The sequence below is a fragment of the Ovis canadensis genome, chromosome 8, assembly GCF_042477335.2.
Source record: "Ovis canadensis isolate MfBH-ARS-UI-01 breed Bighorn chromosome 8, ARS-UI_OviCan_v2, whole genome shotgun sequence".
NCBI lineage: Eukaryota > Metazoa > Chordata > Mammalia > Artiodactyla > Bovidae > Ovis > Ovis canadensis.
The window spans coordinates 30,234,960-30,251,245 of record NC_091252.1 but is presented as its reverse complement, the minus strand read 5'-3'; the positions used below and the strand labels follow the sequence as shown (position 1 = coordinate 30,251,245).

At 40.8% G+C, this 16,286-nt stretch overlaps 1 long non-coding RNA gene across 1 annotated transcript in view; it reads right to left on the bottom strand.

Annotated features, from left to right (window-relative positions):
* The window catches only part of LOC138445267 (uncharacterized), a 39,594-nt gene that overhangs the window by 11,921 nt on the left and 11,387 nt on the right, over positions 1–16,286 (bottom strand). The gene's annotated exons all lie outside the window — the stretch shown is intronic.

Here is a 16,286-nt window from a genome sequence, read left to right as displayed (position 1 = left end):
GCTACAGTCCATAGGGTCACAGAGAGTTGGACACAACTGAAGTGACTTAGCATGCACACACCAACATCTATAGGAAGAACATTAAATGCTAGAGTCCGCACAGAGCAACATCCCAGGACATCCTGCTTACCCTTCATATGCTGAGTTGAGCCACAAGAAAATAAGAATTCTGTGACACGGCAGTAAAGTCTCTGAACCTGTCCCCTCCGGCTGTAACTCTTCCTCTACTCCAACAGACACCTGGAATCCAACTTATTAAAGCAGAACTGTGATGAATCTTAATTTTGCGTGCTCCCCCTGTCTGCACCTAATAACTGAACTGGACCCTCAAACAGTTCTGAAAGTTGTGAACTTCATCCATGGAGATGAACACAATCATGAAAATGAACAAGCGGAAGAACCATCTTCTAGATTAAAAGCACCAGTTTAAATCTACAAAAGGAGATTAACCAGAGGAGTAAATTTCAATGATCACATCCGTGAATATCAGTAACCTCAGATATTAAGATCACACCACCCTTAACGGCAGAAAGTGAAGAAGAACTAAAGAGCCTCTTGATGAAAGTGAAAGAGGAGAGTGAAACAGTTGGCTTAAAACTCAACATTCAGAAAACTAAGATTATGGCATCCGGTCCTATCACTTCATGGCAAATAGATGGGGAAACTGGAAACAATGACAGACTTTATTTTGGGGGGCTCCAAAATCACTGCAGATGGTGACTGCAGCCATGAAATTAAAAGATGTTTGCTTCTTGGAAGAAAAGCTAAGACCAACCTAGTGAAAATGAAAGTGAAGTCACTCAGCCGTGTCCGACTCTTTGCTAACCCATGGACAGAGGAGCCTGCACCAGGCTCCTCTGTCCATGGGATTTTCTAGGCAAGAGTACTGGAGTGGGTTGCCATTTTCTTCTCCAGGGAATCTTCCCGACCCAGGGATCGAAGCCAGGTCTCCCGCATTGTAGACAGACGCTTTACCATCTGAGCCACTAGGGAAGACCAACCTAGACAGCACACTAAAAAGCAGAGAGAGTACTTTGCCAACAAAGGTCCATTTAGTCAAAGCTATGGTTTTTCCTGTAGTCATGTATGGATGGGAGAAGGCCATGACAACCCACTCCAGTGTTCTTGCCTGGAGAATCCCAGGGACAGGGGAGCTTGGTGGGCTTCCATCTATGGGGTTGCACAGAGTCAGACACGACTGAAGTGACTTAGCAGGAGCAGCATGTATGGATGTGAGAGTTGGACTGCAAAGAAAGCTGAGCACCAAAGAATTGATGCTTTTGAACTGTGGTGTTGGAGAAGACTCTTGAGAGTCCCTAGGACTGTAAGGAGATCCAACCAGCCCATCCTAAAGGAGATCAGTCCTGGGTGTTCATTGGAAGGACTGATGCTGAAGCTGAAACTCCAATACTTTGGCCACCTGATGTGAAGAACTGACTCAGTAGAAAGGACCCTGATGCTGGGAAAGATTGAAGGCAGGAGGAGAAGGGGATGACAGAGGATGAGATGGTTGGATGGCATCGCTGGCTCAATGGAGATGAGTTTGAGTAAGCTCCAGGAGTTGGGGATGACCAGGGAAGACTGGCATGCTATAGTCCATGGAGTCGCAAAGTTGGACGTGATGAGCGACCGAGCTGAACTGATCCATGAACAGTTAATACAAATAGAGCAAAAAAAAAAAAAGAAGAACTTTAGAAAACTCTGAATGCCAGGAACTGAAAAGATGCTGGGTTATCAACAAGATGCAAAAACTACATTACATCATATACACACTATATGCAAAATTTAACACAAAATAAAGACCTAACTGTAAAAGCTAAAAGTATAAAACTCTTAAGACATGGGCAGGAATATTTGTGATCTTGGTTAAGCAATGGTTCTTAGATCTTGCGCCAAAAGCACAAACAAAAAAGACAAGAACAGACAAACTGGACTTCATCAAAATTAAAAACTTTGTGCTTCAAGAGAAACCAGGAGGGGCAGCCCAGGGAATGTGAGAAATTATTTGAAAATCATAAAACTGGTAAGGAACTTGTATCTAGAACTCTTACAACTCAACAATAAAAAGACAATTTTTAAGTCATCTGAATATACATTTCTCCAGGTAAGATAGACAAATGGCCAGTAAGTATCTGAAAAAATGATCAACAATATTAGTTATTAGGAAGATGAAACCATTATGAGATACCACTTGACACCCAATAGGATTGTACACTTTAAAAGAGTGAATTGTATGGTGTGTGAATTTTATCTCAATAAGAGATAAACTTAAAAAATATTACATTTTTAAATGGGAACTATTTGAAATTAGGAAAGATTGCTTTAGAAATAAGAATAGGATCATTAAAAGAAAAGAGAATGCAAAAGCAGCAAAGAGCAAATAGGAAAATGCCAAAATTTAATGAAGTTGAAGACAAACTCCAAAAACCTTCCAGAACTCAGAGGGAAAAGATACAGAAACAAATAAGATGGGAGAAGAGAGTTGGACTGTGAAGAAGGCTGAGCCCTGAAGAATTGATGCTTTTGAACTGTGGTGTTGGAGAAGACTCTTGAGAGTCCCTTGGACTGCAAGGAGATCCAACCAGTCCATTCTGAAGGAGATCAGCCCTGGGATTTCTTTGGAAGGAATGATGCTAAAGCTGAAACTTCAGTACTTTGGCCACCTCATGCAAAGAGTTGACTCATTGGAAAAGACTCTGATGCTGGGAGGGATTGGGGGCAGCAGGAGAAGGGGACGACCGAAGATGAGATGGCTGGATAGCATCACTGACTCGATGGACGTGAGTCTGTGTAAAGTCCGGGAGTTGGTGATGGACAGGGAGGCCTGGTGTGCTGTGGTTCATGGGGTCACAAAGAGTCAGACACATGAGCAACTGAGCTGAACTGAACTGAAAGGTGATGTATTCAGAACAGTTGTATGATATCACTAACTAGGAATGTGGTTTTGAGCAAACTATTTAGTCTCTTTGGGCCTCAGGTTGTCATCTGATAAAAACACAAGCTGGAATAAGATGACTTTAACACAATTGCCTTAAGCATAGATATGGATCAGGGCAGTGGTAGGAAGTCAATCAAAAGAGCTAGGATGGGAAAGATAATGAAATTCTGACCTTACAGAACTAAAAGATTGGGGGTGGGCTGAGTGGGGCAGGGAAGTGCCAGTGATCCTGCCACTGTCCGTAGTGCTGAACTACCATTGTTGTGTGTGAATGCCATTTGGAGAAGTCAGGAATTGCTTTGGGAAGCAACATGGAGATCTCTGCCCTCATGTACACCTAGGTTTTAATTACCACATATATGGTCTCCAAACCCATATGTCTAGCACTGACCTCTCTCCAGCTCTTAGCATGTATTTTCAAATATATGCTTACTTGGAAACACTGTGGGTTCAGTTTCAGGCCATGACAATAAAGCGAATATAGCAATAAAACGAGTCACGTGAATTTTTTGGTTTCCCAGTGCAGAGTCGGACACGACTGAAGTGACTTAGCAGCAGCAGCAGCAGCGCATATTAAGTTATGTTTTTACTATACCATAGTCTATACAGTAGCACTATGGCTATAAAAGCAATGTACAGATTTTAATTCAAATTTACTTTATTGGGACTTCCATGATGGTCCAGTGGTTAAAACTCTGTGCTTCTGATGCAGAGGGTGTGGGTTTTAATCCCTGGTCGGGGAACTAAGATCCCACATGCTACATGGTGCAGCCAACAAATCAATAAATAAAATTACCTTATTGTTCAAAAAATATGACCATCGTCTGAGACTTCAGTGAGTTGCAATATTTTTCTAGTGGAGGGTCTTGCCTCAATACTGATGGCTGCTGATCAGGGTGGTGGTTGCTGAAGTTTGGGGTAGTTGTGGCAAATTCTTAAAATAAGATGACAGTGAAGACAATTTATCATAGCACTTACTCTATTTTATTGCCTCCTTACTTCCCCATTTCTCATTAGACTGTTATATTTGTGCAACAAATGATGTGACTATATAAATCACTATTGTATCCTCAATGTTTGGCACAGAGCAAGTGATTAAACAATTTATCAAATGAATCATTAAATGAATGAATAATGCAAATTTCATTTCTCTCCATTCCTTACACCCTGGTGACTAACTCAAACCAAACAAATTGTAGTTCTTTGAATCTCCCAAGCCTTCCCTTGAAGCCAGGCTTTGGTTGCCCTCCTCTGACCCGGAATACCTCTGTCTGACTTGATCATCAGCTGAATATCTCCTTCTCAGAGTCAGTGAAGTTGTCACCTTCGGAACACTTTCCCAGGCAGTCACAGCCTTCATCCCCTGTGTTTCCATGGCACTCAGTTCCTGCCAACTATCACAATCCTGTTACTTTTAATGTTCATGTCTGAGCCCCTTCAGGGGATATGAGACTGTACACTTCATATCCACTGTTGTTTCCTTAGCACCTAAAAGGGGTCTTTGCACTCAGTAAAGAAAAAAGAGAGAAAGAATAAACAATAACTATGTAAGTACAGGGACTTCCCTGGCTATCCAGTGGTTAAGACTTTGGTGGTTATGACTCTGCCCTTTCACTGCAGAGGGTGTGGGTTCAATCCCTGATTGAGGAACTAAGATCCTACACGCCTGCTGCATGGTGCAGCCAAAAACCAATACATGAGTACAGTTAGGCTCTAGGAATATTAGCAGAAAGTATCTGAAGAATGAACTAATTAGGGAGAAAGATAAGGAGAACGTTAAATAAGGTTATGTAAGAAGCATGTGTTTGTGGATACTGAATTAATTGTAATTCCTTATTTCCAAAATTAGTTTCTTCCATATGCAAAATGAAGAGAAGCCTGGTGCTATCAGCACAATTGTTGCTTTGCCTAACATGTCTTAGTCACATATCTCAGCCCATTTTTTTACTAACTGCTAGCCTTTAGGTATCAACTTGAGATAACCCCAGCTGCTAGGGAGGTTACCTAAAGGTGTGATGGGTCTGTGACGAACTAAATGTTCATGATGTTCATGCATCAATTTCAATTTTTAAATCATGTATCACCAAAAAGAACAGTATTTGGGTCTGATGTGGTCTGCAAGGCATGGGTTTACCTTCCCCACGCATTTTGAAAGCAAAACATCTTGTGAACTACAACGGAACTGAGTAGGGAGAGACGTGGGTAATCTTTTCAATCTTGTAGAAAAATAGGCTGTTTCTATAATTCTAGTAAGAAGTAAAAATTCTTTCTGAAGTGGTTTTCATAGCCTGCCAGAATATTAGATCAGAAATTTCACTGGCAGCCCCCAAAAGGATCTTCTATACAGAATATCTTGGTATCTAACCTTGCACTGCTTTTCAGTTCAGTTTAGTCGCTCAGTCGTGTCCGACTCTTTGTGACCCCATGAATCGCAGCATGCCAGGCCTCCCTGTCCATCACCAACTCCCAGAGTTCACTCAAACTCACGTCCATCAAGTCGGTGATGCCATCCAGCCATCTCATCCTCTGTCGTCCCCCTCTCCTCCTACCCCCAATCCCTCCCAGCATCAGAGTCTTTTCCAATGAGTCAGCTCTTCACATGAGGTGGCCAAAGTACTGGAGTTTCAGCTTTAGCATTATTCCTTACAAAGAGCACCCAGGACCAATCTCTTTTAGAATGGACTGGTTGGATCTCCTTACTGTCCAAGGGACTCTCAAGAGTCTTCTCCAACACCACAGTTCAAAAGCATCAATTCTTCGGTGCTCAGCTTTCTTCACAGTCCAACTCTCACATCATACATGACCGCAGGAAAAACCATAGCCTTACTAGACGGAACTTTGTTGGCAAAGTAATGTATCTGCTTTTCAATATACTATCTAGATTGGTCATAACTTTCCTTCCGAGGAGTAAGCGTCTTTTAATTTCATGGCTGCAGTCACCATCTGCAGTGATTTTGGAGCCCCAAAAAATAAAGTCTGACACTGTTTCCACTGTTTCCCCATCTATTTTCCATGGAGTGATGGGACCGGATGCCATGATCTTCGTTTTCTGAATGTTGAGCTTTAAGCCAACTTTTTCATTCTCCTGTTTCACTTTCATCAAGAGGCTTTTTAGTTCCTCTTCACTTTCTGCCATAAGGGTGGTATCATCTGCATATCTGAGGTTTTTGATATTTCTCCCAGCAATCCTGATTCCAGTTTGTGCTTCTTCCAGCCCAGTGTTTCTCATGATATACTCTGCATATAAATTAAATAAGCAGGGTGACAATATACAGCCTTGACCTACTCCTTTTCCTATTTGGAACCAGTCTGTTGTTCCATGTCCAGTTCTAATTGTTGCTTCCTGACCTGCATATAGGTTTCTCAAGAGGCAGGTCACTGCTTTTACTTTCTTCTAAACAGAGTTTATTTTCTTATTGATTCCAAAACTAACACACGCTCTTTGTAACATATTTGGGAAATAGAAAAAAATTTTAAAAAAATTCCTCAAAACTGGACCATCAGCATCTACCAGCATTTTAGTTTATGCATCAGATACTAGGTGGAACTGTGGAATTGACATGCATGCTCAGAGCTAGGTAGCAGGAAAACAGGAAAATACTTCAGTTCTAAACAGCTGGGTATCTGTAAGAACTTACAATCCAACCAAATTATTAAAGAGATTCTACATTCTGAGGTGGCTCTGAAGTGCCTGACTGAAACCACATGTCTGTAAAACAGGGCTGAGGAGTTTACCATTGTTGAAATGAATTTGGTTCTGAATCCACAACAGAGCTATTGTGTATATGACATTTGCTTTGAGAACCGAATTCAGGATTAACAATAAACAAGAGCTTTTGAGTCCAGTCTATAAAGAACCTTCTCTTGGTTGCCAAGTAATTCAACGTAGAAAACATACTCACCAGTAATTGAACTTTAAAAACTACAGTTTTTGACCTTAAAACACTGAATGCAATCTGAAATTTTTAAAATGTGGATTAGATAATACAGGCCAAATGAGAGGAAACAATGACGACAAACAGAACCATATTTTTTATAACAAGGAACTGTGCTGTGCTTTTATGTAGAGTATATTATGCTCAGGTATTCTTCATATCAACTCTAGAATCGTAAGGAGAAGCCCTGGAAAGCAAGGAACTGAATGGAACTGAATAAGTCTAAACACTAGTTACCAGGGATATGGAATGAAATAATCCAGTTATGTCCATTATTAATAATAAAAAGACCTAATGTGAATATTTTCAGGAAAGCTTTAAAGCTTTCAAAATATCTGATGCTGTTCTGTTTTTTTTTTCCCACTGAATTATAAGATTTTTGCATTTTTCCTTTTAGTAATATATGAACCCCATAAAATTTTCCTGCAAAGGCAGTGCTATATTAGGGGACAAAATTTTTAAAGTATCTGAGATGTGAGATTAGGAAAATGTAATCTAATATAGGTAATTTTGAAATCCAGATCTATTTATTATTTCACTATGATTAAACCTGTGATGCACTTAAATATCATCAGAGCTGTAATAATACTTTCACAGACATTAATATTCATTTCAAAATTATTAATCTCAGGAAAACAAAAACAAACAAGGAAAAATAAAAAGTGGGTGGCTTTCAGAAACCAAGCAGCTGTTTGAACCAAGATATTCAACTGAAATATCATAAGCTAATTTTATTAAGCAAAGCCTTACATTTCACAGTCACAGCAGTTTGTAAATACGTGTTTACTCATGTAAATACATGTTCATTGATTCCTTTCATTCATCAATCTTATTTTTAGTACTTTATGTACCATGGTTATACTAGGTACTGGGATCCAGGAACACATGCTTTCTGGGTGTGAAATGTGGTCTTCACCTCCAGGAGCCCATGGTTTCATTCAATAAAGAAGTTTCAGAGAGAGGGGTGTCTTTGCTATATATTGAGGGAACAGAAATGATTTGGCAGCCAAACTGTACAAGGAACATGTCCCCTTCACTGCCCATTTATTCACATTTCCTTGTGTTTTAAGTGAGTGAAGCTTCACATAATTTTGTGTTCTAAAGTTCTCCTATTCCTGAAATACACACATACACACACACTTTCAGCTTGCTGTATATTTTTGCTCTTGAATATCAAGGACTTAGTGCTAAAATAATTTTAGAGTTTCAGCTCCAGTATGGACATGTTTCTAGAGCTTGGATCTAGAAGTGTATGTCTTTCTTGAATTTCCGGAGTGGTCATAACTACACTGAGGACAAAGGACCCAGAACACTGCCACATAGGAGATATTGCCCAAATTTGAAAAAGTACCTGTTTTTACAGGCGTGAAGATTAAGGCAGTTGGAATGCTATGGTTACAATGAAAAAAAGTTGTGGAATTCCCCGAGGCCACCCACAGCGATCCATACTAAATCATAAATCTTCTATATTTTTCTGAAGATTCCAGACACGGTGATTTTTGAGGGTTCTTGTACTCTGATCAGAAAAATCTGATAGCTACATTTAAATATAGTACATTCTTTTTACCACTTAAGATTGCAGCAGTTTGATCAGACAGCTTTCTTTTGGGAAAATTTCCAAACCAATATCTGGGAGAAAATTTAATCTTTTTCATGCCAAGCTGGAGGGTTTTTTTTTTTTTTCCACCTTTAAACGTTTATGTAGAAGCATATGAACTATAAATATTTTTATATGAAAACTTAACTTTTTAACCTTTTATTGACTGCATTGCAAGGAGTCATTTCGCCCAAGCGAAACAGAGAGTAACCTCCCTCAGGGTCGCCTGCAACCAATCCTCTGTCTCCCTTCCCAACTCCAGAGGTGGTGTTGGAAAATCAGTGCTGCCTCTGGGTGTGTATATGCAGCATGGTTTGACCAAGATCTTCACATTCTCATCAACATATAGTGAAAGACCAATGTCCATTCATAAACGCCAATGTGTTTTCTTACTGAAACAAGTGATTAACACGTGGGTGTAACTGTCTGCTATAGCTACCTGGTTTTGTAAAGTACATCATTAATTAAAGAGCAGGACTGAAAAGCTTAGTTAACTCTGTAAAAGCCCTAAACTTATTCATCTGTTTCTTGCAGACTTCAGCCTGTGGGGTAAAGAGGCATCTGTTGGATCATGGCCTGCTGGTCTTTCGGGGGGATCTTTCCATCGACTGGACTCTTTTATTAGGGAGCCTATATAGAGGTCTCAAGCCATCTGTTTTGCCAAAGACCTTTTTCACTTTGCCAAACTGATTTTCCTTTCTAAAAACTATGTGGAAAATTAATGTTTAATTTTTCACGATAGTATTTTCTCGTTACCTGTTTTTTGCCAGTTGTTTAGTATCTCAACTTAACATACATCCCAAAGTACTTACACAGGAAATGGAAACCAAAACTAAAGCAAACTCACACCCTTTTCTCTGACAGCCAATTTTTAAATTAGCAGTTAAAAATCAAAACATGAAATTCTCCCTGCTGAGAGGCTCTCCCTTTAGGTTACATTAGAAAAATCCACCCTACATCTAAATGGAGTTTTTGATGTTTATGATCTCAGCTTTCATTACTGAGGCTTAACTAGTATATGTAAGGTTTAAAGATATTTGAAGCTGTTTTAAAAAAAGAATCTCATAAATTACAAGCAACCTACAGGAAATGAAAGGTCAGCGTTGTTTCCTCCTACTCTTCTCCCAGTGGAACTGAAGAGTTTCTTTCAGCCTTGTATGCAGTTTGCCGAGGCATGTCTGTATTTATCCATCCCTTAAGGCAAGACTTACTAGTAACCTCTGATTTCATAATCTCGCATAATAAGTAATTATGAGCTACGGTCCTAATTGTTTCCCTACAGCTGAATTTTAAAGGAATTTAGAAGCTCATTTTTAAAATATATTTGTAAACAATAAGTGAAGTCAGATGACACTAATATTAGACTTGTTTTCTTGCTAAGTCACTTCAGTCATGTCTGATGCTTTGAGACCCTGTGGACGTAGCCCACCAGGCTCCTCAGTCCATGGGATTCTCCAGGCAAGAATACTGAAGTGGGTCACCATGCCCTCCTCCAGGGAATCTTCCCAACCCAGGGATTGAACTGGTGTCTCCTATATCTCCTGCATTGGCAGATGAGTTCTTTTTTTTTTTTTTTTTCCCCCTCCCACCTCCCTCCCCATAACATCTCTCTGGGTCATCCCCATGCACCAGCCCCAAGCATGCTGCATCCTGCGTCAGACATAGACTGGCGATTCAATTCTTACATGATAGTATACATGTTAGAATGTCATTCTCCCAAATCATCCCACCCTCTCCCTCTCCCTCTGAGTCCAAAAGTCCGTTATACACAGGCAGATGAATTCTTTATCACTCGAGCCACCTGGGGAGCCCCTAGTATTAGACTATTAGTATGTTAATCATTGCCACCATTCTAATAGATTTCATGTGAAAGGAAGATCCAAGGATGATGACAACAAATCTGTCATCTGTTCAACAGGGAAATTTAATTTTGCTTAGTTACCTTTTGCTTTTAAGAATGTATCAGGGAAAAGTTGCAATAAAGCAAGATAGGAAGTCAGCCAATGGAACAATTATGTATAGCACTTCCCTGCTGACTCACATGGTAAAGAATCTGCCTGAAATGCAGGAGACCTGGGCTTGACCCATGAGTCAGGAAGATCTGCAGAAGGGAATGACAACCCCCTCCAGTATTCTTGCCTGGAGAATTCCATAGACAGAGAAGCCTGGCAGGCTACAGTCCATGGGGTCACAAAGAGTCACACATGACTGAGTGAGTATCACTTAAGACTTAAAAGTACTTAAAACCAATTAAATAATAATGGTCTCCAATTAATAAACCAAAAATAAAACCTAAATTTTGCTTGGACTTCAGACATCATTTTTTTTCTACAGAAATATGTTAAGTACTGTGTCTTTTACTTGATCAGCACACAAAAGTGTTTTCATCAATGTCAATATAATACTTTTTTTGCAGTTATGCTTGTTATGCTTGTTATATGCTTGTTCATAATAAAAAATAATTTAAAAATACAGTTATACAAATGTCCGTCTAGTCAAGGCTATGGTTTTTCCAGTAGTCATGTATGGATGTGAGAGTTGGACTATAAAGAAAGCTGAGCACCGAAGAATTGATGCTTTTGAACTGTGATGTTGGAGAAGACTCTTGAGAGTCCCTTGGACTGCAAGGAGATCCAACTGGTCCATTCTGAAGGAGATCAGTCCCGGGATTTCTTTGGAAGGAATGATGCTGAAGCTGAAACTCCAATACTTTGGCCACCTGATGCGAAGGACTGACTCATTGGAAAAGACCCTGATGGTGGGAGGGATGGGGGGCGGGAGGAGAAGGGGACGACAGAGGATGAGATGGCTGGATGGCATCACCAACTCGATGGACATGAGTTTGAGTGAACTCCGGGAGTTGGTGATGGACAGGGAGGCCTGACGTGCTGCGATTCATGGGGTCACAAAGAGTCGGACATGACTCAGCGACTGAACTGAACTGATATACAAATAAACAAAAGTATTAAAATATGATTTAATAGCTTTTTATTTCCCGTGAATATAGTAGAGGTAGAAGCAGGTTTGGTTGTGCCTGTGAGGTGGAGGGCAATTTTGAGGTATTTCTGAGATAGACATTTTGGGTACTTTTTAAGTTTAGAGATTGATTAGGCAAAGTACCACTTGTGCTGTGCTTGGTCGCTCAGCCGTGTGCAACCCCATGGGCTGTAGCCCGCCAGGCTCCTCTGTCTATGGGGATTCTCCAGGCAAGAACACTGGAGGGGGCTGCCATAAAGTACCACTTAGTCTCTCCTCTCCCTGGTACTGATGTGTCTGTCCCCAGTACTGTTCTCCCAGGTAAGGGCTACGAGCTTTACAGTCTCTTGGTGGGGTCCCAAGTGGAACAAAAACAGAGAAAGAGTGGGAGGTGACAGTGAAGAAAATAGAAGTAGAAAAGGGAGGAGAAGAAAAAAATAGAGGGAGAGAGGAGAAAAAGTGGTAGTAGTAAAGGAAATTTAAAAAACAAGGCAAAACAGTGGACAAGAGACTTCCCTCGTGGTCCAGTGGCTAAGACTCTGTGCTCCCAATGTAGGCGGCCCCATTTTCCTCCTTAGGGAACTAGGCCCTGCATGCCACAACTAAAACCTGGAGCAACCAAATAAATATGGATAGTTTAAAATAAATAGAAACACTTGACAAAAGCTAGGAAAGTGAGAGAGAAAAGTAGGGGCACTAAAGATGATAAAGAGATTCCTTACATGGGAATCAACCAACTGGAGAGTTGAAATATGCACAGATAGAGCTTGGAAGGGGTATGACCTCTTGCAAGGGAAAAAAATTAAAAGAGGAAAAAGCTTTAACTCAGCCGGTTCTGAAGCAGGGCACTGGTGACTGGAAAGCTGGCCAGCTTGGTGTTGGCTGGAGCAAGGGTGGGCAGGGAAAACCTCAGATCAGGCCAAGGTCTGTGAAGACCAAGGGTCCATACAATCTGAAGATCTATGTCCTAAATTTAGAAATATCCACATGTTTTTAGAAGCAACTTGATTGAGGTATAATTTACACGCCTTCAAATTCACCTGTTTCAAGGATGCAATTCAATGATTTCCAGCAAATTTATCATTTTTGCACAACCATGACTGCCATACTGTTTTAGAACATTTCCATCATTCCAATATGACCCTTCCGCTCTTTTACAGTTAATCTCTGTCTCCACTCCCTGCCCCAGGTAATGACTAATCTGTTTATATATAGATCAGCCTTTTCTGGACATTTCATATAAGTAGAAGCAGGCAATATGTGGCTTTCTGGGTCTGGAGTCTTTCACTTAGCATGATGATTCTGATGTTCATGTTGGAATGTGTATCAAGATCTCTTTTTATGTTAAATAGTTTTCCCTTGTATAAGCACATTTTGTTTTTCCACTCACTGGCTCATGGACATTGGAGTTGTTTCTACTTTTTGGCTATTATGAATAATGCTGCTTAGAATGTTTTGCCTGCAAGTCTTTGTGTGGACACCTATTGTGTTTTAAAGCAAATGTGACTGAGAGATTAACTTGTTTATGGAAAATACAAATTCTCGGGTGTGTTCTGTTCCAGGGAACATAACTGCCTGGAAACACTCCATGCGGCACATAGAGTGGATTTTTCAAAACCAAATTAGATCACATCCCTCCTCTAATTACCATTTTGCAATGGCTTCCCATCTCATTAAGAGTGAGGCCTGACCTCCTGGCCATAATCCACAGGACTCTGCCTGACCTGCCTGCAGCTGACCTGTTTCACTTCATCACTTGCTATTTCTCTCTCACCCTCAACTTCACGAAATACAAACGCTTATGCCTCTCTCAGGGCTCCTACATCAACTATTCCCTTTGCCTAGCATAGTGGAGGGACTGCTGCTGAAGCGGAAGCTCTAATATATTGGCCACCTGATGCAAAGAGCTGACTCTTTGGAAAAGACTCTGATGCTGGGAAAGACTGAAGGCAAAAGAAGAGGCTGGCAGAGGATGAGATGGTTAGATAGCATCACCAATGCAATGGACATGAATTTAAGCAAACCCTGGGAGATAGTAAAGGACAGAGGAGCCCGGCATGCTACAGTCCCTGAGGTCTCAAAGAGTCAGGTAGGACTTTGTGGCTCAACAATTGCCTAGCATGTTCTTCCCTGACTTTTATTTGGCTAGTTCCTTCTCATTCAGGTCTTTTCTCAGACGTCATTTATGTAGAGAAGCCTTCCACGTGCCTACCTAAAATAGCAGCCATGCTTCTCTCGCTATTAGCTTGCTTTGGTTCATTTCCACAAGCCCCTGTAACTAAGAAATCTGAAATCACCTTACTCATTGTTTGTTGACTGCCTCTCAAGCAGAATGCCAGCTCAACAGGCAGGTACTTTGTTTATCTTGTTCTTTGATGTATCTCCAGCACCTAGCATGTGGTGAACATTCATTAAATTAAGTGAATTAATGTACAAATAAAAAGCAGAAACCAGCCCTCTTTCTTAAAACAATTGTATATTTTATCTCTATGACCTGTTCGTTAGATGATTCTGTGAATTCAGTTTGTGAATTTCTAAGCCAATGGCCCAAAGTTCAAATACTGGCAAACAATGTGCCGTAACTGGCTTTTACATATGTTTGTTTTATGCAACAAATACCTTGGAACCTTATTCTCATTTCTTTGGTCCATCTCTGTTTCATCTGCTGAGAGCTCAGGTTAAACTCCTGTTGACAAGGTCCCATCTCAAGCAGGTACAGAATTATTCTGCTTTCTGCCTTGGACCTCTCCCATACCTTGGGCTTATATATCAACATAACCCTGAGGGGAGCTTTGTTAGTGCTGCCCAGAGAGACATCAGCCATAAACTAATGTGGGAGCGAGGCTTCATCCTCTCTTCCCTCAGATGGAAAATTCTGGAAAAAATTCACACTTTGCAGAAGTTCCAGCCAAACTGAGTTCCTGCGCCTACAGCAGAGATTTGGATAACACCCCCTTGTGTTGACTTTTCCGCTCCTCTGGTCCCATTCTCCTTGCTCCTTTACTCCTATTCCCTGGAATCACCTCCTTAGCACATGCCCTGCAGCCAAGTCTTTGTCTCATCCTCTACTTTAAGTGGAAACCAAATTAGGTCTATAACATACATAGTTTTTTCTTTTAAATTATTAATTGATTGTCCAAATTTAAGGCTCAAAACATTTCACATTAAATTCTGGGTTTTCAACTTCGTATGCTGCATATAGCTTAATATGCAGCATGTAACCTCACATACAATGCTTTTTATGGTTTTTGTTTGATGAAAAAAATTATAGTTCATATGGACATTAGCTTATTTTCAAATCTTCATACTTTCAACTGTTAATAGGTTATTTCAGCTGTTCTGTGAGGAAAATGGTCTCAGAACTGTGATTCCATTAGAAATGAGAGGAGGTAGGGAGTTCTTTTTATTATAGAATGTAGCAGAATAATTTTAAGGAGTGCTTGGCTGAAACAGTGTCAGACTTTATTTTTTGGGCTTCAAAATCACTGCAGATGGTGACTGCAGCCATGAAATTAAAAGACGATTACTCCTTGGAAGAAAACTTATGACCAACCTAGATAGCATATTGAAAAGCAAAGACATTACTTTGCCAACAAAGGTCCGTCTCGTCAAGGCTATGGTTTTTCCTGTGGTTATGTACGGATGTGAGAGTTGGACTGTGAAGAAGGCTGAGCACCGAAGAATTGATGCTTTTGAACTGTAGTGTTGGAGAAGACTCTTGAGACTCCCTTGGACTGCAAGGAGATCCAGCCAGTCCATTCTGAAGGAGATCAGCCCTGAGATTTCTTTGGAAGGAATGATGCTGAAGCTGAAACTCCAGTACTTTGGCCACCTGATGCGAAGGACTGACTCATTGGAAAAGAGCCTGATGTTGGGAAAGATTGAAGGTGGGAAGGGAATGGAACGACAGAGGATGAGATGGCTGGATGGCATCACCGACTCAATGGACATGAGTTTGAGTAAACTCCGAGAGTTGGTAATGGACAGGGAAGCCTGACATGCTGCAGTCCACGGGGTTGCAAAGAGTTGGACGTGCCTGAGCCACTGAACTGAACTGAACTGATACCAGCCAGGGAATCTCATCACGAACAATAGAGATGGACTTTGCCTGGTGTGGGCAGGAAAGGGATTATTTAAAGGATATTAGTTAGTTGAGAGATTGTCCAGGGGAGCAGTCAAGTTCATGCGGTCCAGGGTATGACCAAAATCATATCACAAAACTATTCCTGTGAGGACACGGCTGCTGCTGCCACTTAGTATCAGAAATCACAGCTTTCACAGTTGACACGTTGGCCCTTGACGTCAGAGGCTACTACAGACACAGCTGGCCTTAGAAACCGGATGTTGCTCTTACAACCACCACAAGCAGAAATGCTCCCCCTCTCTTATTTGTAAGACTAGCTCCCAATTCAAAGTGAGGCGGAAGAAGAGATCACCTCTTATTTTTCTTTTTAATAGATAAACTTACACAGAAATAACCCCACAGCAGACTTCCTTCAAAGTCTCATTGGCTACAATTGGGTCACATGGTCCTTTTTAAGCCAACCACTCATATAGAAAATAGAATAACCATAATGGGCTCGATTAATTGATTCACCTGTTGGGGAAGACCAGTCTTCTGTGAAGTATAAAGTCACAGGAGGAGCATGGGTACCTGTACAAAACTGAAGTCTTGTTCTCAAGAAAGGACAGCTATTGGGTTGACAACAATGTGGTGGACATTTCTATGGAACCTTAATGTCTTCACAACATAGGCCCATTTTATGAGACCCACCCACATGCTTCTTCCCAAGCGTCGTGGTCACCCCTTCTCTTGTCTTATTCTTTTCATGTCTATAGC